The sequence below is a fragment of the Mauremys reevesii genome, linkage group 17 (genome assembly GCF_016161935.1).
Source record: "Mauremys reevesii isolate NIE-2019 linkage group 17, ASM1616193v1, whole genome shotgun sequence".
Taxonomy (NCBI): domain Eukaryota; kingdom Metazoa; phylum Chordata; order Testudines; family Geoemydidae; genus Mauremys; species Mauremys reevesii.
Genome location: NC_052639.1, coordinates 12,654,074 through 12,680,730, shown reverse-complemented (window position 1 = coordinate 12,680,730; position 26,657 = coordinate 12,654,074). Strand labels below are relative to the sequence as shown.

At 55.6% G+C, this 26,657-nt stretch overlaps 2 pseudogenes; one reads left to right on the top strand and one right to left on the bottom strand.

Moving 5' to 3' along the window:
- Window positions 1-9,874: 9,874 nt before the first annotated feature.
- On the bottom strand, window positions 9,875-10,081 carry LOC120385233 (annotated as a pseudogene).
- Window positions 10,082-19,432: 9,351 nt separating this feature from the next.
- Window positions 19,433-19,639, top strand: LOC120385232 (annotated as a pseudogene).
- The last annotated feature ends 7,018 nt before the right edge of the window (window positions 19,640-26,657 follow it).

Here is a 26,657-nt window from a genome sequence, read left to right as displayed (position 1 = left end):
GCACTTCTTTGGAAAAGGCAGACACTGATGCATCCAATGAAGTGGGGATTCACCCACGAAAGCTCATGCTCCAATACGTCTGTTAGTCTATAAGGTGCCACACGACTCTTTGCTGCTTTTGCAGACACTGTGTTTCTCAGGTCAGCTACTGAGGGGGACCAAGACTCTCTGGGCACAAAAAGTCAAGTTCCCAGTGAGATGTGAGACTTAATTCTCTGGAGCCAGGTGCAGGGCTTTGGCAGGGAGGCTCAGGCATGGGGGATTGAGGTGCAGCGGACGGACCGGCTGTCTAGGTGCAGAGATTTAGTCTCCCTGAGGAGGAGGAGGGGGAATCCTGCTGACAGGCAGTGGCCAGGGCCGGTGCAACCACTAGGCGAACTAGTCGGCCGCCCAGGGTGCCAAGTGGTTGGGGGCACCAAAAAGCACACTCAGGGGGGGCAGTGGAGTGGAGATGAGCTGGGGCAGGGGGCTGGGAGGTGCGGGGGGAGGGCTGCCCGCAGCAAGTAACGGGGGAGGGGGCGTGCAGGGGAACCGCTCCCTGTCCCAGCTCACTTCTGCCCCGTCTTCTCCCCTGAGCACGCTGCCCCCACTCTAATTCTCCTCCCCTCCCAGGCTTGCCGCACTAAACAGCTGATTGGCACCGCAAGTCTGGGAGGCGGGAGAAGTGGAGCGGAGGTGAGCTGGGGAGGGGAGCTGCTGCAGGGGGCTGCCCGGCTCTTCCCCATGGCCCCTGCCCCTGCACTCACTGCATGGTAAGTGGAGTGACCCAGCCCCAGCCTGGTCCACTCCCCTGGCTCCCAGCCACACCGCCGGCGAGTGCTGTGGGGCAGTTCCCCCTCCCCCAAGCTTGGGAGCCAGGGGAGCAGAGCAGGCTGGGGCCCCAGGCCTCCATGGGGGGAAGCAGAAGGGGGCTGGCCCCAGGCCATCGTGGGACATGGGGGGCTGGCTAATTCCTGCGGGAAGTGGAGTGACCCAGCCCCAGCCTGCTCTGCTCCCCTGGTCCCAGGCTTGTGTTGGTGTTGGCTGGATTTGTGCGGGTGTTTGTGTGTGTGTGGCTGGATTCATGCATGTGTTCATGTATGTTTGCAATTGTGTGTGTGTGTGTGTGCTCTGCTGCCTTCTGCCGGCACGACAACCGTTTCTCCGTTTGTCACAGCCCCCATACCGTCGACCCCGGTGGTGATTTCCCCATCTTACAAGGGCTGGCTGGCCTGACCTTTCTCCCCTCTGTGGAGTGTGGCGGGGGCTGCAGCTCACCCCCTATGGGGCAGGAGTGCCAAGGTGCGGTGTGCTGGGCTCCAATGCACCTGGAGAGCAGCTCAGGTGAGGAAGGGCAGGGCCTGTGGTGTTCGTTGTGCGTTGCCTGGTGCTGGGCCATTGCACAATCCCCAGCCACGCCGCACAGTGCACCCCGAGAGGGAGTGGGGGGCCAAGCAGATGATCCAACACGAGGGGATCATTCTCATGGGTAGCTGTCCAGTGGCAGTGAGTTCCACAGGCCTCGGCAGATGCTGTGTGGGGCAGGAGGTCCTTGTATTTGGAGCAGTGGGAGTGAACTGTGTGCAGTTGTGTCTCTGAGCACGATTGTGAATATTGTGGTGTGGGGGGAGTGATTGTGAGTGTGGCTGGGGGTGTGATTGTTTCTCTCTTTGGGGTTGGGCTAGCATGTCCCTCTGGGTGTGTTGTGTGTGAGTGTTCTTGGGATTGTGTGAGTCCCTTTGTGTGTGTGTGTGTGTGTGTGTGTGTGTGTGTGTGTCACTTGCTGCAGGATACAAAATCCTGCAAAGCCACCACACACACAGAGTGGGGCTCAGCCCCACCAGCAGGAGGCAGCAGGGACACACACGTCTCTCCTGGGCCAGCGTGGACAATTTCCCATCACGACCCGGCACAGTGCTGGTGCCCCCACACGGGGGTGGGCAATGACCGAGGGGGCGGGGCGGGGCCAGGGCTTTGGGTGTATGGGGCGGGGTAAGGCTTTGGGGAAGGGGCGGAGCAGGGCTTTAGGGGCAGGCACAACGGCGGGGCGGGGCTTTGGGGGCGGGCACAGCGAGGGGCGGGGCTTTGGGGGCGGGCACAGCGGGGGCTGGGGGAAGGAGCAGGCCGGGGGCGGGTCTGTCCGGGGGTGTCGCTGTCCCTGCAGCGGGTGTTTAGAGCGGGGCGCCCCCGGGGCTGGGGGCGGGGGCAGCGGGGGGCGGGGCTTTGGGGCGGGCACAGCGGGGCGGGTCTTTGGGGGCGGACACAGCGAGGGGCGGGGCTTTGGGGCGGGCACAGCGAGGGGCGGGGCTTTGGGGGCGGGCACAGCGGGGGGCGGGGCTTTGGGGGCGGGCACAGCGGGGCAGGGGCGGGGCTTTGGGGGCGGGCACAGCGAGGGGGCGGGGCTTTGGGGGCGGGCACAGCGGGGGTGCTGGGGGAAGGACTCATTCCGGCCGGGGGCGGGTCTGTCCGGGGGTGTCGCTGTCCCTGCAGCGGGTGTTTGGAGCCGGGCTCCCCCGGGGAGGGGGCGGGGCGGGGGCAGCGGGAGTCGGGGGGTGACTCGCGGCCGGTGCCTGGGCCCGGCGGACCCACCCGGACCCGCTCACACCCAGCCGGGGGGCGGGTTACAAGGGGCGCCGGGAACATCCCGCGGGGCGGACACGGGGATCCAGCCCCCGGGCAGAGCCAGACCCGGCCCCGCCCCCACCAGCCGCTTTGTGCGGGGGGGGGAAGGGGCGAAGCGGCGCAGCACGTTCCTGCGCGGGGCAGCGTCACACCCTGCACCGGGGGGCGGGGCTCTCTGGGGGCGGGGCGGGGATGAGGAGTTGCGCTGCGGGGAGGTGTCAGGTTGACCCAGGGACCCGCCCTCACCTGGGCTGGAGAGGACGGAGGCGCCCCGGGGCAGGCTGGGAGTTGAAGTTCCTGGCTCGTCTCAGAGCGGAGGTGACGGCAGGTTGCTCAGGCAACGCCCCCTCCCGGTGCACTCTGGGAAGCGTAGTTCTCTCTCTCTCTCTTACACGCGACCTTCTATTGGAGGAGGGGCCGTAACTCGTCACTTCGCCGCGCCCCTCCCCGCTCCCTGATTGGCGGAGAGAGCGCGGGACAGAGACTCGGCGCGTGGTGGGAGGCGCCGGTTCCCTCGGCCCCAGGCTTCGCTGCCCCCCCCGCTCCCCCGGGCGCGCGCTGCGATCGTTGGGATTCGAATCCCGCTCGCGGCCAGGGGCGGTCCCGGAGCGGGGGAGGGGGCTGGGCTGCTGCGCTCTGTCCTCTCCTTATGCCGCCCAGGTGGTGGGGAAGGTGACCTGGAGGCAGGAGCCCGATGTCGCTCCTTGCTCCCCCCTCACAGCCCCCTAGGGGGGCACAGCCCAACATTGGGGGGAGCAGTAGCTACATATGCGAGTTGCACTTTAATGATACAGAGATTGCCCTAAAGCACTTTATATTTCACAGTGTAAATATTTGTAATAAAACTATATATAGTGAGCACTGCACACGTCGTATTCTGTGTTGTAACTGAAATCAATATATTGAAAATGTAGAAAAACAAAATATAATCCCGTAATTTTAAATTGGTATTCTATTGTTTAACGGTGCGATTAAAACAGATTAATCATGATTTTTTTTAAGTTAATAGCGTAAGTTAACGGCAATTAATTGCCAGCCCTAGATTTGAATGTTTCTGTCACATGCAGGACAAGCTGGAATATCCGTGTGCAGAGAAAGAGCCTGGGGGGAATTGTGCTGTGAAATTATTTCCTGTTCTGACATGTCCCCAGTTGCCTTTTTTGCCCTAACAGGCTGCAGTGCAACATCCATGTTTTGCTCCAGCTCATTCCGTCCTCCCAGGGGCCGGGGAAGGGAAATGGCTGCGGTGGAGCCAGTTGAGGGAGGGATGATGTGACGTTATGACTGTGATACAATATCTCATTGAAAGATGACAGGACCAGAAAGAGTTAATTAACTCATAGACTGACCTGACCCATGGGTGAACCTTGAGGACAGGTTAGGAAGATATGTAAATGACTAGAGCTTTGAAATGCAAGTCTGCATTGTTAGAGGTAGAAGGGGAGATGTTTGCTCAGGTCCTGTGATGCAAGCAAACAAGTCTTGTCTATTGCTATAGTTTTAATTCAAAGATCAAAAAAGGAATATTAACATTTATGATGATACTTGAGTAAAATAGTATTATTGTCTGTGTGTCTCTTTGAAGGTTGTGCTAACCTGTATCTGAACTGTTTAATGGGTAAATTAGTCTGTGCTAATTGCCAGGATGTTTGGGAGAAGGAGTTAAGCCTATTGTTTTCTCAGGCCGAAAGGCTGCTGGAAACGTATAAGAAGCCTGGGACACGATCCTGCTTCATCTCAGATCTGCTTTGGGTTTCAAGAGGGGGAAACCTTAAGCCACAAGGATTGAGATCCCCAGTCATTGACTGGAGCCACCCTGAATATGGAAATTGAACTATAACCTATGGACTATTTCTAAAAGGACTTTTGGCAACTACAAGCTCATCTCTGCTGTGTCTGAACCTCAAGAATTGAATTCAAGTCTGTCTGTAGATTAATCTTTTAACCAACACTCTCTCTCTTTTCTTTTTTAATAAATTTTAGCTTAGTTAATAAGAATTGGCTATAGCGTGTATTTTGGGTAAGATCTAAGTTATAATTGGACCTGGGTATGTGGCTGATCCTTTGGGATTGGAAGAACCTTTTCTTTTATATGATGAAGTAAGATTCTTAGGAATCATCATCATATCTGACAGGTGTGTCTGGACGGAGGCCTGAGGCTGGGCACTTTAAGGGAACTGCGGGGTTTGGACTTCTAAGTGACCAGTGAGGTGCTGTAGAAGCTGTTTTGTGCTGGTTGGTAAATCTAAGTATTGGAATAACCACCAGCGTTTGGGGTTTATCTGCCCCGTTTGGTGTGCAGTTCACCCTGATTGAGTGACCTCAGCTGGCTCCCACGGGCAGCACCGTCACAGTGGCGTAGTCGGCAGGATCCACAGAACCAGGTCAATTAAGCTTTGGATCAGAACCCCGCGCTATCCAAATTGGAATTTTGGTATTGAGAGTTTGGTTGGTTAAGGAGCAGTTGCAATGGATGAGCAAAGAGCATATGAGGGTCTTGACAAAAAAGCCCTGGAAGATTTGTGTTCAGGAAAGGGGATAAGCTTTAGAAAGAAAGCTACAAATCAAGAAATGAGAGATCTGTTAACGGCCAGTGATCAGGAGGCAGGAGCACGGCCCTTACCTGATGCTGTAGAAACTGCAGAAACAATTAGAATGAATAAGGCAGCAAATAAACTGCAACTGGAGCATGAACAGAAACTAGCAGATCTTCGATTGCTGGAAAGGCAAAAAATAGCTGAATTCGAAAGAAGCTGCTGAAAGAGAAAGAGAAGCTGCTGAAAGAGAGAAAGAAGCTGCTGAAAGAGAGAAAGAAGCTGCTGAAAGAAAGAAGGAGGCTGATGAGAGAGAAGAAAAAGCTCGTAAGGGGCGTCTGGAATTACTGGCTGCTGAAGAGAAAGCTCGCCAGAGGCAACAGGAGCTGGAACAGGAGACCCAGAAGATGCAACAAGAAACTGCCAGGCTTCGGCTCCAAGTCAAAAAAGCAATGGAAGAACAGCAGAAACTGTATCCTCTTAAAAGTCCAGTTTATAACAATGTTGATATGTGGTATTATTCTGGGCAGTTTTCTGTGTTTAACCAGTTTTGCTATGGCTGGGGAGAGGGGGATTCTAACCTGGTGGGTAATAGCTGTTTGTCTGTGCCAGAAAGCAGTGTGTCTGTAAATGAAGTTTCTGAATGTCTGTTTAATGTCTCAGAAGTAAATCTGAAGTTAAATCAGGAGCAGAAAGATCTCCTGGGTGAGGAAAATGTTTCTCAAAAGCAAATTAAAGTAAATACTCAAGTGGAAGCCCTAACTGAGGAAGGAGAGGGTAGATTTGTGATGGGTAATGGATTGGTGGCTAGTACAGCTTGTAAAAGTAAACCTGAAAAGAATAACTGTGGTTTGCTGGAAGTAGCTCAGTGTAGTGAAAAAAACAGCAGTTTATCTGTTGGGAGTGGCAATGTGCCTGGCAGGAAAAGTCTGGATAAGCCTAGGCAGCCTTGTGAGCTAATGGCTTTGTCTAACCAGCAGTTTGGGAAGGAAGGGATAGTGAAAGATGAGTGTCCCTGTCCCTTACCTGTTTCCTGTGTGGAGAAATGTGACAGTAAAGGGAATGTGCCTGTGTCGGTCAGGGTATTGACTTGTCTATGAAGGAAGCTACCTCGGTCTCCAAGCAGTTGTCTGTGAACAGCCCTGTGTGCTGGGACAAGGGAAATGAAATCCCAAGCTGTGTGCCTGGTGAAGGAGAAGGTGTCTCCGGCTCTTCTGTGTCTGTGGAGCAGACAGAAGGGGCCTTTAAGCCTGTGATGGTTGAGGGTGATTCAGTTGTCTCGGAGTGGGTTGTAAATACAGCTAAAGCCCAGGAAGGGAATGATCCTGAGTTTGTGTCTGCTGGGGAGAATGGCACTGTAACTAGGTTGCATCCAGTTAGTGTCATAGCAAAATCCCAGAGACCAGACAATTCTGGTGCTCGTAGTTTGCCAGTTGCTAATGTGTGGTTGGAAAAGGGTGTAGCAACTCTGTCTAATCAGAGTGATACCCCAGCCAGGGCACAAGGAGAGCATGAAGGTGATTTAATTGTGTTACCGACTGACAGTCTAACAACTTGTAACAAGAAGGAAAAGATTCCTGAACTTGTGGGTGTTGAGCCTGACAACATGCAAGTTGCCAGTGACTATGAGGAAAGTTGCAGAGGGAAGGAGAAAACCTCTAACCTTTTATCTAGTGAGTCTATGAGTTTGCCTAAAAGGGAATTGTGTAGAAATCTGCCTGAAGGGCCAAAGGTGATCATAAATGTAAGTAAAACCCAGAAAGAGTCTGTGGTTGCTCAGGGAAGTGTTCCTTTAGAGCAAGCCCTGGGTGAAGAGGGTAAGAGCAGAATTTCTGTGAAAGGTAAATTGTTGCTTAAAGAAGCTGCTAAGGAGAGAAATCCTCCTGGTAATCTGTGCAAGCAGTTTGGTACAACTGAAGGGTGTGAAAGTGATTTAATCAAGAAAGTTTCAGTTCCTAACAGCCAGAAATTTTCTGTTGTGAATGGATCCACTGACTTTCCTTGTGAAAGATCCAGTGTGGGCAGCTTTGAAAAGGTCTCAGATGGAGTAAGAGCTGTTAAGAAAGTTGAGCAGCCCCATAACCAAGTGGCTGTGTGTGGCCAGCGTGTTGGAAAAACAATGGTGTTGGAACAGAACCATCTCCATGCTAATTCTGTGAGTGAGCAGTCTGTGCTTCGGCTGAGGACAGATTTGGTTACTGGTGTGTCAGGGCAGATCCAATCCACTATTGTTCTAAGTAAGTTTTACCTTGAGTTCATAAAAAGATTCAATCATGTTATTGAACATGAGTTGGGTAAACCATTTCTGTTATACAGTAACATGGCTTCTAACCCAGTGCAAGCTGTAATAAGACAAAACCCAGGATGGGGAGCTTTTGGGATGCAGTCAGTGATGTTTGTGTCATCCCTTCCTGCATCAATTTTGCGTTGGGGGTGTGACGTTATGACTGTGATACAATATCTCATTGAAAGATGGCAGGGCCAGAAAGAGTTAATTAACTCATAGACTGACCTGACCCATGGGTGAACCTTGAGGACGGTTAGGAAGATATGTAAATGACTAGAGCTTTGAAATGCAAGTCTGCATTGTTAGAGGTAGAAGGGGAGATGTTTGCTCAGGTCCTGTGATGCAAGCAAACAAGTCTTGTCTATTGCTATAGTTTTAATTCAAAGATCAAAAAAGGAATATTAACATTTATGATGATACTTGAGTAAAATAGTATTATTGTCTATGTGTCTCTTTGAAGGTTGTGCTAACCTGTATCTGAACTGTTTAATGGGTAAATTAGTCTGTGCTAATTGCCAGGATGTTTGGGAGAAGGAGTTAAGCCTATTGTTTTCTCAGGCCGAAAGGCTGCTGGAAACGTATAAGAAGCCTGGGACACGATCCTGCTTCATCTCAGATCTGCTTTGGGTTTCAAGAGGGGGAAACCTTAAGCCACAAGGATTGAGATCCCCAGTCATTGACTGGAGCCACCCTGAATATGGAAATTGAACTATAACCTATGGACTATTTCTAAAAGGACTTTTGGCAACTACAAGCTCATCTCTGCTGTGTCTGAACCTCAAGAATTGAATTCAAGTCTGTCTGTGTATTGATCTTTTAACCAACACTCTCTCTCTTTTCTTTTTTAATAAATTTTAGCTTAGTTAATAAGAATTGGCTATAGCGTGTATTTTGGGTAAGATCTAAGTTATAATTGGACCTGGGTATGTGGCTGATCCTTTGGGATTGGAAGAACCTTTTCTTTTATATGATGAAGTAAGATTCTTAGGAATCATCATCATATCTGACAGGTGTGTCTGGACGGAGGCCTGAGGCTGGGCACTTTAAGGGAACTGCGGGGTTTGGACTTCTAAGTGACCAGTGAGGTGCTGTAGAAGCTGTTTTGTGCTGGTTGGTAAATCTAAGTATTGGAATAACCACCAGCATTTGGGGTTTGTCTGCCCCGTTTGGTGTGCAGTTCACCCTGATTGAGTGACCTCAGCTGGCTCCCACGGGCAGCACCGTCACAGATGATCAGGGAGTTGCTGGCGGGTTCCCTTGGCGGGGAGAAAGGGCAGTAAATACATAGGGGGTGGGAACTTCCAGGAAGGTTGGTCTGGGTGGGAGAGGGCAGGAAATTCCCAGGGTGGGGGACAGGGAGTGACTAACCTGCTGGGATTTGTTTACTGTGAGGCTCCAGCATTTCTCAAGTGTGGCCACCAGGGGCTTTTATTGTGGCCACAGGCTCCTGGGCTGTAATTGAGGGGGAGTCAGGGGCAGCAAAGCAGCGGCTCTTTCCCCCGGGCTGCCTGCAGGGGCTGGTCCCTACCCCTTCGAGTCATAAACACTGCAGGAGCAGGCAACCAGTGGGAGGTCCCCACCTCCCCACGTGCGGTGGGGCTCAGGCTTCAGGCTTCTGCTCTGGGATGGTGGGCGACAGGCCCAGTCAAGATACATGGAACATAGGCTGGGTGGGGAGAAGTCTGTGTAACTCATCCAGTTATTGATATACATGTGACCTCGAATATTGCCAATCTGTGTGTGTCCCCCACACACACACAGAACCCCCCCCCCCCCCCAACCAACCATCTCCCAAACAGACCCTCAGTCTGGAAAGCATTCATCCCTCATATTGTTGAAAAGACTCACAGCAAACAGAAGAATCTCAGCTTTTAAAACAATCCTCCAGCAAGCAGGGCCGGCTCCAGACCCCAGCGCGCCAAGCAGGCGCGTGGGGCGGCGTTGTTGGGGCAGGGCGGTATTTGGCTCCGGCGGACCTTCCGCAGTCATGCCTGCGGGAGGTCCACGAGCCCGGACAACAGACCTGCCGCAGGCAAGACTGCGGCGGGTCCCCTCTTCCCGCGGCTCCACTTGAGCTCCCACAGGCATGCCTGCGGCGGGTGCGCGGGTCCCGCGGCACGGACGGAGCGCCCCCACGCCAGCCTGCGGATGCTCCTGAGCCGGGACCAGCGCACCCGCAGACACTTCTGCCCGGCCACGGGGCGGGAAGGCGGCGGCGCACCGCCCTGCTTGGGGCGGTGTAATTTCTAGAGCCGCCCCTGCCAGCAAGACAAAGAAACTCACATCTGTAGACTCAGAAAACACTCCCAAGAAATTTTAACAATATGTTGTTATGAAGAAACCAAAGTGCTAAAGAGGCCTGATTTTTCAACTACTTTAAATTTTTTTTCTCAAATCAGCATCTTTAGAGTGAAACTTTTTCTGCTTTTCTAACCAGACAATTCTCCCCAAAAGAAGAGAGACTGGTCCTGGAGACACTGCAATACCAGGTCAATGCATGGGGTGGACAGAGCAAGCTCCTATTCCATCCCCTTGTTTCAAAAATAAATTTAACATACAGTCCTCCAACAAAGGACCTATCAGATATTAAACTGATAAGAACAGATATAACTTAGATAATATTTTTTACCTCAAGGTTCCCCAGACACAGATAAGGTTTTCATCTCGAGGCCAAAAGACCAAAACATCAAGACATTTGATCACAGCCTTGAAGAGACCAAGAGACTACTCACCCCCTCTGAGCTCAAAAAGCCAAGAAGCAAATTTAAAGTTTATTAGAGCATATTTAAAAATAAACGATACAAAATGTTTGAAGAGTCAGTTATTGTGTCATTGGGGGTAGGATACAGGCTGTAGGGGGATATTAGCGTTTGGGTATTGGACGGCACATACATATACACAGTCTGTCATGTCCCCAATGCAGGGTATATGGTGGGTGAGTTCAAGGTACAGCCAACAAGCAGTGAGGGTACATCACTCATACAAACAGGTTATGGATAGTCATGAGCACAAATAAATGAACCAAATGGGTAATGATGATAGGATGATCCTCACAGGGCAGAGTTCAGTGTGGTTGGTTTAAGGCTCAAAAAATAAAGTCTAACAGGGGAAGTTTACAGGTCATTTCAGCCTTATGGGTGCGTGAAATCATGCCGGCTTACTCTTTGCATTGATGGTGGGCCGTGACGTACTCTGTGTAAATATCTCTGAACCAGATCTTAGCTCCTACATTTGATCTTAGCTCCAAGGAGCCGAGAAACAATGCTAAGAGTCTCAAATGCTAGGCAGCCGCTCTTCCCCCACTGCTTTCTACTTCAGCACGAGGAGCTCCCAGACACACACCAAACACCATTCACAAAACTTTGATAACTAGGTAACTCGAAGTGATGATCACTTCCTGAAATGACTCCACTGGAAGAATTCAAAGCAAGAGCCCTTAACACACAATTCTGTTCAAAGACAGAGAAGTCTTTCACCCTCCTTCCTCTTGCTGGTTTCCCTGTACACTCCTAATTTGCATAAACCCACCCACTGACCTGTGACTAACAATCTCTCACTTTTACTCTTACAGCAAAACAGGCCAAAGAAAGCCTATGCAAGCGCTATCCCGCAGCCCCAATGCTCTTTTCTGCTCCTTCTCAAACGTACAGTTATCAGGCACACATAAGATAGTTTTGCTCCATACCAGTCCAGTTCCTTGCTGTTTCTTGTCTAACCACTGCACACACATGGTATAACCCTACCCTGAGCTGATTCCCGACTTTTGTGCTCAATACAGGAAAACGAGAATTGAGAGAGAAGCTGTGCAGGGAAGTCTTCCTCAACTTGCACTCCACTCCCCAAGGGCCTTTCGGGGTCTTCTATGGACTTCAGGTTCCATTTGATTGCCAAGGTTTGTGGTCTTATTAATTAGCCATCTCCTAATGCAAGGATGCTGCATGTCAGACTAAAGATCGATTTTCCAAAAGAGCTGAGAAACAGAACTAAAGCTGAGCACGAGGTGTTACATTTCCATGAGCATCCAGAATCTGACTGTGCCCTGGCAAGTTCAATGCTTCCGAAAGAAACCGGAAAATAAGGAGCCCATCAGGTCCCCCTGCTAGCACCCAGATCTAGTCAATCTGCTGGAAAATAAGGAAAAGGTGATGAATAAAGAAGTCAGGAAATAACAAGGAAATGAAGAGGTTTGTCGAACGGGTTTCTGTCCAATTTACCATCTTCTCAGCTACCAATCAAAGTTAAAGACCTAAAGTCGACCTATCGGCATAAGTACAGATGGTTGGATGGAAGTTAAAAGGAGCTGCTGTGGCAAGTGTTAGGAGCCTGCAAGCAACATGCAGACCGTTTAAAAACACTGCAATTAGAGGCTGTGACAAAGTTCCTCCTCTACCTTGGTGGGTCCTGCGCTTATTAGCAGATTTGCTCACCTCAGTGATCTTCCCCTCTGGTGGAACCCACAGTCTGGGTCACCTCCTCCTGTGTCTGTTCAGGAGTTGGGAGGTTTGGGGGGAACCCAGGCCCACCCTCTACTCCGGGTTCCAGCCCCAGGGCCCTGTGGATTGCAGCTGTCTATAGTGCCTCCTGTACCAGCTGCATGACAGCTACACCTCCCTGGGCTACTTCCCCCTGGCCTCCTCCAAACACCTTCTTTATCCTCACCACAGGACCTTCCTCCTGGTGTCTGATAACACTTGTACTCCTCAGTCCTCCAGCAGCTACACCCTCACCCTCTCCCTCTCAGCTCCTTGCGCCTCTGTCTCCCAGCTCCTCACACGCACACCACAAACTCCTTTTTAAATCCAAGTGCCCTGAGTAGCTCTGTCTTGATTGGCTGCAGGTGTCTAATCCTCCTGTCAGGGTGCGGAAAGCCCGGGGACGGTGCAAAGGAAGTTTTGGGCCCTAGGTGAAACTTCCACCTTGCACCCTCCCACCCAGCTAACCGCGTCTGTCCGTTTCCCCTGCCCCGCCCGCAGCTAACTCAGCCCCCACCCGGGAGCCCCCTGCAGCAACTACTCCCCCATCCCCGTGGCAGCTAATCCTGCCTGGGAGACTTCCCTCCCACCCCACCCCTGCCACGGCAGCTAACCCTGCCTGGGGAGACCTCCTGCGGACATGGGTGGCAAGTTTGTAAAATTTTGGTGGTGCCCAGAACCCGCCCCCAACTCTGCCCCCAACTCTGCTCCCACCTGCCTAATGCTCTGGGAGGGGCTCGGGAGGAGGTCTGGGGTGCAGATCCTGGGCTGGGGATTAGGGTGCAGGAGGGTGCAGGCTTTGGGATGGAGTTTGGATGCTGGGTGCAGGCTCTGGGCTGGGGCAGGGGTGGGTGTGCAGGAAGGGGTGAAGGGTGCAGGCTTTGGGACGAAGTTTGGGGTTGGGAAGGGGTGTGTGGGAAGGGGGAAGGGTGCACCTTGTGGGGAGGAGTTTGGGGATAGGAGGGAGTACAGGGGTGAGGGCTGTGGGGCTGAGGATGAGGGATTCATGATGCAGGAGGACTCAGGGCTGGGGCAGAGGATTAGGGTGCAGGGGATGAGGGTTCATCCTGCGGGGGGGGGACTCAGGGATGGGGCAGAGGATTAGCGTGCAGGGGGATGAGGGCTCTGGCTGGGGCTGAGGATTAGGGTGCAGGGGTGAGGGCTCTGGCTGGGGCTGAGGATCAGGGTGCGGGGAGATGAGGGGTTCATGCTGTGTGGGGGGGCTCAGGGCTGGGGCTGAGGATCAGGGTGCAGGGAGATGAGGGGTTCATGCTGTGTGGGGGGGCTCAGGGCTGGGGCAGAGGATTAGGGTGCAGGGGGATGAGGGGTTCATCCTGCGGGGGGGGGGCTCCGGGATGGGGCAGCGGATTAGCGTGCAGGGGGATGAGGGCTCGGGCTGGGGCGGAGGATTAGGGTGCAGGGGTGAGGGCTCTGGCTGGGGCTGAGGATCAGGGTGCGGGGAGATGAGGGGTTCATGCTGTGTGGGGGGGCTCAGGGCTGGGGCTGAGGATCAGGGTGCGGGAGATGAGGGTTCATGCTGTGTGTGGGGGCTCAGGGCTGGGGCAGAGGATTAGGGTGCAGGGGATGAGGGGTTCATCCTGCGGGGGCTCAGGGATGGGGCAGAGGATTAGCGTGCCGGGGGATGAGGGCTCTGGCTGGGGCTGAGGATTAGGGTGCAGGGGTGAGGGCTCTGGCTGGGGCTGAGGATCAGGGTGCGGGGAGATGAGGGGTTCATGCTGCGGGGGGGCTCAGGGCTGGGGCTGAGGATTAGGGTGCGGGGGGATGAGGGGTTCATGCTGCGGGGGGGCTCAGGGCTGGGGATGAGGATTAGGGTGCAGGGGGATGAGGGGTTCATGCTGCGGGGGGGCTCAGGGCTGGGGCAGAGGATTAGGGTGCAGGGGGATGAGGGGTTCATCCTGTGGGGGGGGCTCTGGCTGGGTCTGAGGATTAGGGTGCAGGGGGATGAGGGGTTCATGCTGCGGGGGGGCTCAGGGCTGGGGCAGAGGATTAGGGTGCAGGGGGATGAGGGGTTCATGCTGCGGGGGGGCTCAGGGCTGGGGCAGAGGATTAGGGTGCAGGGGTGAGGGCTCTGGCTGGGGCTGAGGATTAGGGTGCGGGGGGATGAGGGGTTTATGCTGCGGGGCTCAGGGCTGGGGATGAGGATTAGGGTGCAGGGGGATGAGAGGTTCATGCTGCGGGGCTCAGGGCTGGGGCAGAGGATTAGGGTGCAGGGGGATGAGGGGTTCATCCTGTGGGGGGGGCTCTGGCTGGGTCTGAGGATTAGGGTGCAGGGGGATGAGAGGTTCATGCTGCGGGGGGGCTCAGGGCTGGGGCAGAGGATTAGGGTGCAGGGGTGAGGGCTCTGGCTGGGGCTGAGGATTAGGGTGCGGGGGATGAGGGTTCTGGTTGGGTCTGAGGATTAGGGTGCAGGGGGATGAGGGGTTCATGCTGCGCAGGGGGGGCTCAGGGCTGGGGCAGAGGATTAGGGTGCAGGGGGATGAGGGGTTCATGCTGCGCAGGGGGGGCTCAGGGCTGGGGCTGAGGATTAGGGTGCAGGGGGATGAGAGGTTCATGCTGCGGGGGGGCTCAGGGCTGGGGCAGAGGATTAGGGTGCAGGGGTGAGGGCTCGGGCGGGGGCTGCGGATTCGGGTGCGGGGGAGGCGGGGTCTGGTGGGGTCTGAGGATTAGGGTGCGGGGGGATGAGGGGTTCATGCTGCGCAGGGGGGCTCAGGGCTGGGGCTGAGGATTAGGGTGCAGGGGGATGAGGGGTTCATGCTGCGCAGGGGGTCTCAGGGCTGGGGCAGAGGATTAGGGTGCAGGGGTGAGGGCTCTGGCTGGGGCTGAGGATTAGGGTGCAGGGGGATGAGGGGTTCATGCTGCGGGGGGGCTCAGGGCTGGGGCAGAGGATTAGGGTGCGGGGGGATGAGGGGTTCATGCTGCGCAGGGGGGGCTCAGGGCTGGGGATGAGGATTAGGGTGTGGGGGGATGAGGGGTTCATGCTGCGCAGGGGGGGCTCAGGGCTGGGGCAGAGGATTAGGGTGCAGGGGGATGAGGGCTCTGGCTGGGGATGAGGGTTTGGGGCATTGGGGAGGCTCAGGGCCGGGGGAGAGACCCAGCTCCAAATGTTGCTGGAGCAGGGCCCCCAGCCCTGAATATTCCTGGAGCCCGGGCACCGCACACAGATATAACCTGCCGCCCCTGCCTGCGGAAGCTAAGCCTGCCTGGGGAGCCCGCCCCAGCTCACCTCGGCTCCACCCCCTCCACTGAGCACCCCGGCATCGCTCTAATTCTCCTCCCCGCCCAGGCTTGCGGCGCCGACTGGAGGAGAATTAGAGCTGGGCTGTGTGCTCGGCGGAGGAGGCAGAGTGGAGGTGAGCTGGGGTGGGCAGCGGTTCCCCTGTGCACCCCCAATCCCCCGTTACTGGGGACAGCCCTCCCCACGCGCCCCTCAGCTCATCTCTGCTCCACCTCCTCGCCTGAGGGGGCTATTAGGCGCCACCAACCACTAGGCGGCCGCCTAGTTTGCCCAAATGGTTGCACGGGCCCTGGTGTTCACAAGCATTGTGAAAACGTGCAATTCCCGCTCACACTGCACAGGGGTAGCACAGCTCCGGGGTTCTCTGGAATCGCACAATAATGCCGGCTTTGTTCCCACAGCACCTGGAGCTTTGCACAGTGAGACATGGGGGTGCTGCAGCACCCGCCGCAGCTCTCGTTCCCGCACCTCTGCTTCTCTGCAGGGAACTTGTTATGCCACGAGGGGGTGCAGGGAGACTGTGCAGGAGACCCAGGCCCACACCCCGAGCACTGCAGCTCCAGCGCTGTGTTCAGGATTCATTTCTGCTCTCTGATAAAACTGCTCCAGGCTCCTCTGTCCCACTAATATTCATCCAGGCTCCCCGGCACTGTTAGTATCTGTCCAGAGCTCTCGCCAGCCCTGCCCCAGGAGAGCTGGGCGCTCGCCCTGCTCTAGGAGAGCCAGGCAGGCCCTGAGCAGGGCGGCAAAGGGCACTAGACGCTGAGCCTAGGCCAGTGGTGCCAGAACAATCTGTATAGTGGGGGGTGCTGAGCCACTGAACCAACTGTAACCCCTGGGTGTGATGAAAACCACGTCAAGCCAGGGGCTGCTGCAGCCCCCCCAGGTCCAGTCCCTCTGCCCAGGCAGCTCCCCCAGCCGGACACACACACCCAGCCCCGGCACCCGCCCACCCCAGGTCTCCTCAGCCCAGAGGGGAGCCCCCCGGCTGAGTGGGGCATCAGAACCCCCCAAAATTACCCTGGGACCAGCATGATCTGCCTCCGCCCTGCCCTGCTCCGCGTGTATTCGGAGTGAGTCAGTTTCCCTGTCCCAACATGTGTCCTGCCCTGTGTCTCTTCTCCTCCCCAGTTCCTTCCAAACCAGCCCATTTCCCCTGCACCCCGGGCTGGGTCTCTGCTAACCCCCCTTCTCCCCTCCTGCCCCCAATATCTCCCTGCCCCTGCAGGTCTATAGGGCTGGATCCCTCCCTCCCCCTTCTCCCCTCATTTCCTGCCTCTGGGGGTCTATGGAGATGGGTGTCTCCTCTGCCATCCCCTCTCCTACGCCCCCCCCCATATCCTGCTGCCTCTGGGGCTCTAATCCTCTGCCCCATCCCTGAGCCCCCCCCCTCAGGATGAACCCCTCATCCCCCTGCACCCTAATCCTCTGCCCCAGCCCTGAGTCCCCTCCTGCATCATGAATCCCTCATCCTCAGCCCCACAGCCCTCACCCCTGTACTCCCTCCTATCCCCAAACTCCCTCCCCACAAGGTGCACCCCTCCCCCTTCCCACATACCCCTTCCCAACCCCAAACTTCGTCCCAAAGCCTGCACCCTTCACCCCTTCCTGCACACCCACCCCTGCCCCAGCCCAGAGCCTGCACCCAGCATCCAAACTCCATCCCAAAGCCTGCACCCCTCCTGCACCCTAATCCCCAGCCCAGGATCTGCACCCCAGACCTCCCTCCCGAGCCCCTCCCAGAGCATTAGGCAGGTGGGAGCAGAGTTGGGGGGCAGAGTTGGGGCGGGTTCTGGGCACCACCAAAATTTTTACAAACTTGCCACCCATGTCCGCAGGAGGTCTCCCCAGGCAGGGTTAGCTGCCGTGGCAGGGGTGGGGTGGGAGAAGTCTCCCAGGCAGGATTAGCTGCCACGGGGATGGGGAGTAGTTGCTGCAGGGGCTCCCGGGTGGGGGCTGAGTTAGCTGCGGGGCGGGGCAGGGGGGAAACGGACAGATGCGGTTAGCTGGGTGGGAGGGTGCAAGGTGGAAGTTTCACCTAGGGCCCAAACCTTCTTTGCACCCGTCCTGGGGCTTTCCGCACCCCTGACAGGAGGATTAGACACCTGCAGCCAATCAAGGCAGAGCTACTCAGGGCACTTGGATTTAAAAAGGAGTTTGTGGTGTGCGTGTGAGGAGCTGGGAGACAGAGGCGCAAGGAGCTGAGAGGGAGAGGGTGAGGGTGTAGCTGCTGGAGGACTGAGGAGTACAAGTGTTATCAGACACCAGGAGGAAGGTCCTGTGGTGAGGATAAAGAAGGTGTTTGGAGGAGGCCAGGGGGAAGTAGCCCAAGGAGCTGTAGCTGTCATGCAGCTGGTACAGGAGGCACTATAGACAGCTGCAATCCACAGGGCCCTGGGGCTGGAACCCGGAGTAGAGGGTGGGCCTGGGTTCCCCCCAAACCTCCCAACTCCTGATCAGACACAGGAGGAGGTGACCCAGACTGTGGGTTCCACCAGAGGGGAAGATCACTGAGGTGAGCAAATCTGCTAATAAGCGCAGGACACACCAAGGTAGAGGAGGAACTTTGTCACAGCCTCTAATTGCAGTGTTTTTAAACGGTCTGCATGTTGCTTGCAGGCTCCTAACACTTGCCACAGCAGCTCCTTTTAACTTCCATCCAACCATCTGTACTTATGCCGATAGGTCGACTTTAGGTCTTTAACTTTGATTGGTAGCTGAGAAGATGGTAAATTGGACAGAAACCCGTTCGACAAACCTCTTCATTTCCTTGTTATTTCCTGACTTCTTTATTCATCACCTTTTCCTTATTTTCCAGCAGATTGACTAGATCTGGGTGCTAGCAGGGGGACCTGATGGGCTCCTTATTTTCCGGTTTCTTTCGGAAGCATTGAACTTGCCAGGGCACAGTCAGATTCTGGATGCTCATGGAAATGTAACACCTCGTGCTCAGCTTTAGTTCTGTTTCTCAGCTCTTTTGGAAAATCGATCTTTAGTCTGACATGCAGCATCCTTGCATTAGGAGATGGCTAATTAATAAGACCACAAACCTTGGCAATCAAATGGAACCTGAAGTCCATAGAAGACCCCGAAAGGCCCTTGGGGAGTGGAGTGCAAGTTGAGGAAGACTTCCCTGCACAGCTTCTCTCTCAATTCTCGTTTTCCTGTATTGAGCACAAAAGTCGGGAATCAGCTCAGGGTAGGGTTATACCATGTGTGTGCAGTGGTTAGACAAGAAACAGCAAGGAACTGGACTGGTATGGAGCAAAACTATCTTATGTGTGCCTGATAACTGTACGTTTGAGAAGGAGCAGAAAAGAGCATTGGGGCTGCGGGATAGCGCTTGCATAGGCTTTCTTTGGCCTGTTTTGCTGTAAGAGTAAAAGTGAGAGATTGTTAGTCACAGGTCAGTGGGTGGGTTTATGCAAATTAGGAGTGTACAGGAAACCAGCAAGAGGAAGGAGGGTGAAAGACTTCTCTGTCTTTGAACAGAATTGTGTGTTAAGGGCTCTTGCTTTGAATTCTTCCAGTGGAGTCATTTCGGGGAAGTGATCATCACTTCGAGTTACCTAGTTATCAAAGTTTTGTGAATGGTGTTTGGTGCGTGTCTGGGAGCTCCTCGTGCTGAAGTAGAAAGCAGTGGGGGAAGAGCGGCTGCCTAGCATTTGAGACTCTTAGCATTGTTTCTCGGCTCCTTGGAGCTAAGATCAAATGTAGGAGCTAAGATCTGGTTCAGAGATATTTACACAGAGTACGTCACGGCCCACCATCAATGCAAAGAGTAAGCCGGCATGATTTCACGCACCCATAAGGCTGAAATGACCTGTAAACTTCCCCTGTTAGACTTTATTTTTTGAGCCTTAAACCAACCACACTGAACTCTGCCCTGTGAGGATCATCCTATCATCATTACCCATTTGGTTCATTTATTTGTGCTCATGACTATCCATAACCTGTTTGTATGAGTGATGTACCCTCACTGCTTGTTGTCTGTACCTTGAACTCACCCACCATATACCCCGCATTGGGGACATGACAGACTGTGTATATGTATGTGCCGTCCAATACCCAAACGCTAATATCCCCCTACAGCCTGTATCCTACCCCCAATGACACAATAACTGACTCTTCAAACATTTTGTATCGTTTATTTTAAATATGCTCTAATAAACTTTAAATTTGCTTCTTGGCTTTTTGAGCTCAGAGGGGGTGAGTAGTCTCTTGGTCTCTTCAAGGCTGTGATCAAATGTCTTGATGTTTTGGTCTTTTGGCCTCGAGATGAAAACCTTATCTGTGTCTGGGGAACCTTGAGGTAAAAAATATTATCTAAGTTATATCTGTTCTTATCAGTTTAATATCTGATAGGTCCTTTGTTGGAGGACTGTATGTTAAATTTATTTTTGAAACAAGGGGATGGAATAGGAGCTTGCTCTGTCCACCCCATGCATTGACCTGGTATTGCAGTGTCTCCAGGACCAGTCTCTCTTCTTTTGGGGAGAATTGTCTGGTTAGAAAAGCAGAAAAAGTTTCACTCTAAAGATGCTGATTTGAGAAAAAAAATTTAAAGTAGTTGAAAAATCAGGCCTCTTTAGCACTTTGGTTTCTTCATAACAACATATTGTTAAAATTTCTTGGGAGTGTTTTCTGAGTCTACAGATGTGAGTTTCTTTGTCTTGCTGGCAGGGGTGGCTCTAGAAATTACACGCCCCAAGCAGGGCGGTGCGCCGCGCCGCCCTTCCCGTCCGTGGCCGGGGCTGATGTGTCTGCGGCGGGGGCGCTGGTCCCGGCTCGGGGGGCGCATCCGCCGGCAGGCCTGCGGGAGCTCCGTCCGAGCCGCGGGACCCGCGCACCCGCCGCAGGCATGCCTGTGGGAGCTCAAGTGGAGCCGCGGGAAGAGGGGACCCGCCGCAGTCTTGCCTGCGGCAGGTCTGCTCGTCCCGGGCTCCGGTGGACCTCCGCAGGCATGACTGCGGAAGGTCCGCCGAGCCAAATACCGCCCTGCCCCAACAACGCGCCGCCCACGCGCCTGCTTGGCGCTGGGGTCTGGAGCCGCCCTGCTTGCTGGTGGATTGATTTAAAAGCTGAGATTCTTCTGTTTGCTGTGAGTCTTTTCAACAATATGAGGGATGAATGCTTTCCAGACTGAGGGTCTGTTTGGGAGATGGTTGGTTGGGGGCGGGGGGGGGGTTCTGTGTGTGTGGGGGGGACACACACAGATTGGCAATATTCGAGGTCACATGTATATCAATAACTGGATGAGTTACACAGACTTCTCCCCACCCAGCCTATGTTCCATGTATCTTGACTGGGCCTGTCGCCCACCATCCCAGAGCAGAAGCCTGAAGCCTGAGCCCCACCGCACGTGGGGAGGTGGGGAACTCCCACTGGTTGCCTGCTCCTGCAGTGTTTATGACTCCGGAAGGGGGTAGGGACCAGCCCCTGCAGGCAGCCCGGGGGAAAGAGCCGCTGCTTTGCTGCCCCTGACTCCCCCTCAATTACAGCCCAGGAGCCTGTGGCCACAATAAAAGCCCCTGGTGGCCACACTTGAGAAATGCTGGAGCCTCACAGTAAACAAATCCCAGCAGGTTAGTCACTCCCTGTCCCCCACCCTGGGAATTTCCTGCCCTCTCCCACCCAGACCAACCTTCCTGGAAGTTCCCACCCCCTATGTATTTACTGCCCTTTCTCCCCGCCAAGGGAACCCGCCAGCAACTCCCTGATCATCCCTCCTCAACTGGCTCCACCGCAGCCATTTCCCTTCCCGGCCCCTGGGAGGACGGAATGAGCTGGAGCAAAACATGGATGTTGCACTGCAGCCTGTTAGGGCAAAAAAGGCAACTGGGGACATGTCAGAACAGGAAATAATTTCACAGCACAATTCCCCCCAGGCTCTTTCTCTGCACACGGATATTCCAGCTTGTCCTGCATGTGACAGAAACATTCAAATCTAGGGCTGGCAATTAATTGCCGTTAACTTACGCCATTAACTTAAAAAAATCATGATTAATCTGTTTTAATCGCACCGTTAAACAATAGAATACCAATTTAAAATTACGGGATTATATTTTGTTTTTCTACATTTTCAATATATTGATTTCAGTTACAACACAGAATACGACGTGTGCAGTGCTCACTATATATAGTTTTATTACAAATATTTACACTGTGAAATATAAAGTGCTTTAGGGCAATCTCTGTATCATTAAAGTGCAACTCGCATATGTAGCTACTGCTCCCAATGTTGGGCTGTGCCCCTAGGGGCTGTGAGGGGAGCAAGGAGCGACATCGGGCTCCCTGCCTCCAGGTCACCTTCCCCACCACCTGGGCGGCATAAGGAGAGGACAGAGCGCAGCAGCCCAGCCCCCTCCCCCGCTCCGGGACCGCCCCTGGCCGCGAGCGGGATTCGAAGCCCAACGATCGCAGCGCGCGCCCGGAGCGGGGGGGGCAGCGAAGCCTGGGGCCGAGGGAACCGGCGCCTCCCCCCACGCGCCGAGTCTCTGTCCCGCGCTCTCTCCGCCAATCAGGGAGCGGGGAGGGGCGCGGCGAAGTGACGAGTTACGGCCCCTCCTCCAATAGAAGGTCGCGTGTAAGAGAGAGAGAGAGAGAACTACGCTTCCCAGAGTGCACCGGGAGGGGGCGTTGCCTGAGCAACCTGCCGTCACCTCCGCTCTGAGACGAGCCAGGAACTTCAACTCCCAGCCTGCCCGGGGCGCCGCCGTCCTCCAGCCCAGGTGAGGGCGGGTCCCTGGGTCAACCTGACACCTCCCCAGCGCAACTCCTCATCCCCGCCCCGCCCCCCCCCCCCCGGTGCAGGGTGTGACGCTGCCCCGCGCAGGAACGTGCTGCGCCGCTTCGCCTTCCCCCGCACAAAGCGGCTGGTGGGGCGGGGCCGGGTCTGGCTCTGCCGGGGCTGGATCCCGTGTCCGCCCCGCGGGATGTTCCCGGCGCCCCTTGTAACCCCCGGCTGGGTGTGAGCGGGTCCGGGTGGGTCCGCTGGGCCCAGGCACCGGCCGCGAGTCACCCCGACTCCCGCTGCCCCCGCCCGCCCCTGCCCGGGAGCCCGGCTCCAAACACCCGCTGCAGGGACAGCGACACCCCGGACAGACCCGCCCCGGCCGGAATGAGTCCTTCCCCAGCACCCCGCTGTGCCCGCCCCAAAGCCCGCGCCCCCCCCCCCCCCCCCCGCCCCCCCCCCCCGGGGGGCCGGCTCTAAACACCCGCTGCAGGGACAGCGACACCCCGGACAGACCCGCCCCGGCCTGCTCCTTCCCCAGCCCCGCTGTGCCCGCCCCCAAAGCCCCGCCCGCTGTGCCCGCCCCAAAGCCCCGCCCGCGTTGTGCCTGCCCCTAAAGCCCTGCTCCGCCCCTTCCCCAAAGCCTTACCCCGCCCCATACACCCAAAGCCCTGGCCCCGCCCCCCTCGGTCACTGCCCACCCCCGTGTGGGGGCACCAGCACTGTGCCGGGTCGTGATGGGAAATTGTCCACGCTGGCCCAGGAGAGACGTGTGTGTCCCTGCTGCCTCCTGCTGGTGGGGCTGAGCCCCACTCTGTGTGTGTGGTGGCTTTGCAGGATTTTGTATCCTGCAGCAAGTGACACACACACACACACACACACACACACACACACACACACACACACACACACACACACACACACACAAAGGGACTCACACAATCCCAAGAACACTCACACACAACACACCCACAGGGACATGCTAGCCCAACCCCAAAGAGAGAAACAATCACACCCCCAGCCACACTCACAATCACTCCCCCCCCACCACAATATTCACAATCGTGCTCAGAGACACAACTGCACGCAGTTCACTCCCACTGCTCCAAATACAAGGACCTCCTGCCCCACACAGCATGTGCCGAGGCCTGTGGAACTCACTGCCACTGGACAGCTACCCATGAGAATGATCCCCTCGTGTTGGATCATCTGCTTGGCCCCCCACTCCCTCTCGGGGTGCACTGTGCGGCGTGGCTGGGGATTGTGCAATGGCCCAGCACCAGGCAACGCACAACGAACACCACAGGCCCTGCCCTTCCTCACCTGAGCTGCTCTCCAGGTGCATTGGAGCCCAGCACACCGCACCTTGGCACTCCTGCCCCATAGGGGGTGAGCTGCAGCCCCCGCCACACTCCACAGAGGGGAGAAAGGTCAGGCCAGCCAGCCCTTGTAAGATGGGGAAATCACCACCGGGTCGACGGTATGGGGCTGTGACAAACGGAGAAACGGGGTTGTCGTGTCGCAGAAGGCAGCAGAGCACACACACACACACACACTGTTTACATGAACACATGCATGCGAATCCAGCCACACACACACAACACCCGCACAAATCCAGCCAACACCAACACAAGCCTGACCCCATGTTGACCACGTGGCCTAATGGATAAGGCGCCTGACTTGGATCAGGCGATTGAGGTTCAGTCCCTTCGTGGTTGTGCTTGTGCAGTTTTACCTTTGGGCTGAAAGTCCTGCTCCCTTCAGGGCTGGAACCTCTTCTTGGCCGCTCAGGCCAATGCTCTAACTTCAGCTAGAGCCCGGGAAGAGTTGGGGTTGGGTGTCACAAAGGCTGGGGCATGAGCCCCAGGTGCTTCCAGTCTCACCTTTGCCCTTCCTGACTTGCCAAAGAAAATGGGCGGCTGCCCGGGCTAGCGTGTGGAGCAGTTTCCCTCTTCCAAGTGTGCGCCTGTCCCTGTGCTGGACGGGGGTTGCTACATAGCACCTTGGGAGCCTGGGTGTTTCTCTGCTTCTCGCCAGCTGGGGAAAAGCCTCTTGGGGTAAAATCTCCTGCCCCACTGCCAAAGTGAGCACCTGGAGTGGGAGCAGTGAGGCGCCACCAAGGGGGCTGGCCCTGCTTTCCTACCGTCTTCGATAATGGCCACAGAGCATCAGCAGCTGCCCTGCATGCTGGTCTGTGGGTGGCCTTCAGTGGGGGTTTGGCAGGGCCGGCTCCAGACCCCAGCAAGGCAAGCACGTGCTTGGGGCGGGCTGGCGGGGGGGGCACTATTCCTTTCGGTGGGTGGGTGGCAGGTGGCCACGGTGGAACGTCCACAGGGGTCCCTGCGGATGCTCCTCCGGAGGCATGGGACCAGCGGAACCTCCGCGAGCACGTCTGCAGCAGGTCCACGGGCGCGGGACCGGCGACCGCCAGGCGCACCCTGCGGCGTGCTGCCGTGCTTGGGGCTTGCTAGAGCCGCCCCTGGTATTTGGCACGGCAGGAGCAGCCTGGCTGGGTGTTTTTGTGCCTGTCTGAAGGCCACACATAGGCATGGGCCTGCCCTCCTCTTGCCCTGCCCTCGGCTGCTCTGTGGCTTTAAGCCTTCCCTTGGAGCCGTCAGCACCAGCTGCCTCTGCTCTAGGTGCCCAGAGGAGGAGAGGTGCTGGGCTCTGTGACGAAGTGGAGGATTTTCTTGGGGTTTTCTGTGTTTTCCAGTAGTTCACATGCACAGGAGTGGGACTCAGTGTCCCCAGGTGTTACTGGTTTAACGAGGGGAAGGGAGAGGGAGTTTGTTGTTACAGAGGATCGGAGAGGGACTTGGGACCCGGCTGATGGCCTGGAGGATGGAGACCCCAGCGACTGGTGACCTGGTCATCCGGAGACCCAGCTCAGGAGTCACAGCCGGTTCTGGCCAGTGGGAATAAAATGGGCTGCAGAGAGGACCCGGAGAGGAGAGGAGGCCCAGGCAACCCTGTTTACCTGGAGAAAGACAATGCACATAGGTGGAGCTTGGCTCTCTCTCTCTCTCTCTCTCTCTCACACACACACACACACACACACACACACACACACACACACACACACACACACACACACACACACACACACACACACACACACACACACACACACCCCTGCGGCTCTTACGTGGGGCCAGGGGATGCTGAGAGTCAGGTGTGAGCCAGACACTTACTTTAGCCACAGGCAGGCACCATGGCTTAGCTGGTTAAAGTGCCTGTTTCCTAGCAGGAGATGCTGGAGTTCAGCTCTAGTGGTGCCTTGTTGAGATGTAGAGCACCTGAGTATTGGCTACTGTCAGAAGATAAAATGCAGAGCTAGGTGGACCTTTGGTCAGCCCAGTGTAGTTTTTCTTATGGTTTAAATTACACTCACTGGCACTGATAATGGAGTTACTCAAAGTTTGGGAGTTAAGGCTGATAGGGTCAGTGGATATCAGAGGCCCAGCTGGGAAGCAGCGGGGCTCGGGGCTGGCGAGGAAGCCGGCAGAGCCCACCTGGCTGCAAGGACTGGGATGTGCTGTTATTGTGAGAGGCCAGGCCTGAGGCCCTGAGAGTTTCCTGTGCTGTGTTCAACTCTCAATAAACCCTCCTGTTTTATGCTGGCTGAGAGTCACTCCGGTTTAGCGAACAGGGGCATCATCCCTTCGGGGTGAGGAGGCCCAGGGGTCCAGAGCGCGTGGACTCCTGAGGGGCCTGGCGAGACAGACGTGCTAAGGCTCAGAGAGGTGCGGCTCCAGGAGGTGGGGGCCTGACCGAGAGAGAGTGGACCCCGTGAAGGGCTGTCGCACTGAAGGGGCACCCCCATGGACCGCACGGGCCAAGAGTGGGCACGATCTGTGAGTCCGTGACAGGCAGTGACATCACAAAGGCCTTTTGCAGGACCTCAGACTATTGGTCAAAGGTGGTGGGAGGTGGTGACCTCACAGACAGATGCTGACATCAGCCAGGCAGGACAGGGCGAGGGCCAGGAAACCTCAGAGACCCTGTGGCTTTGCTTCAGTAAGTCTCCTCTCCAGGTCTCTCTTTGAGGACTGAGAGAGTATTCAGGTTCACGGACATGAGCGCCAGGAGGAACCTCTTTGAGTTTTCTCCTTCCCTTTAATGATTTACTAGAGACCCGCCGTCCCTGTTTAGAAGGTAAGAGCCTCCTCGAGGAAGGTGTCCTGGGGGTGTCACAGTTCGGATGCCGGTGCCCCCCCCATGTAAGGAAGTTCCCACCACCTGCTCTGTGTTCGCAGGGCGGGAGAGAGCATCCACGGCAGTGATTTGCTCCTGGCTGCCGGAGCAGAGCAGCAGGCTCAGCTGTCAGAACTTCCTGGAGCGATGAAAGGGGAGGGCCCCATGGCTCTGTAGCAGGAATGCAGGGCAGGCGAGTTCACAGAGGGCATTGTGGGATACTGGCACAGGCCAGTTATGGTGATATAATGAACAGCAGCATCTACACTGACACTCTGTCACTTCAAGTTTGCTGGAAAAAGCTCTAGACCTCTCATCGAAGTGGTTTTATTTTGTCAGCAAAACAGGGCAGTTTTGTCACCAGACGAGGCATTGCAGTGTGTGCACCAGCCACAAGCTGCCGACCGAGGGAGCGTTGTGTGTTTTTCAAACACCTGAGCAATATAATTGGGCTCAAATAACTGTGTAGTGCAGACCTGGCCAGAGATATTCTCTCTCTCTCTCTCTCTCTCTCTCTCTCTCTCTCTCTCTCTCACACACACACACACACACACACACACACACACACACACACACACAC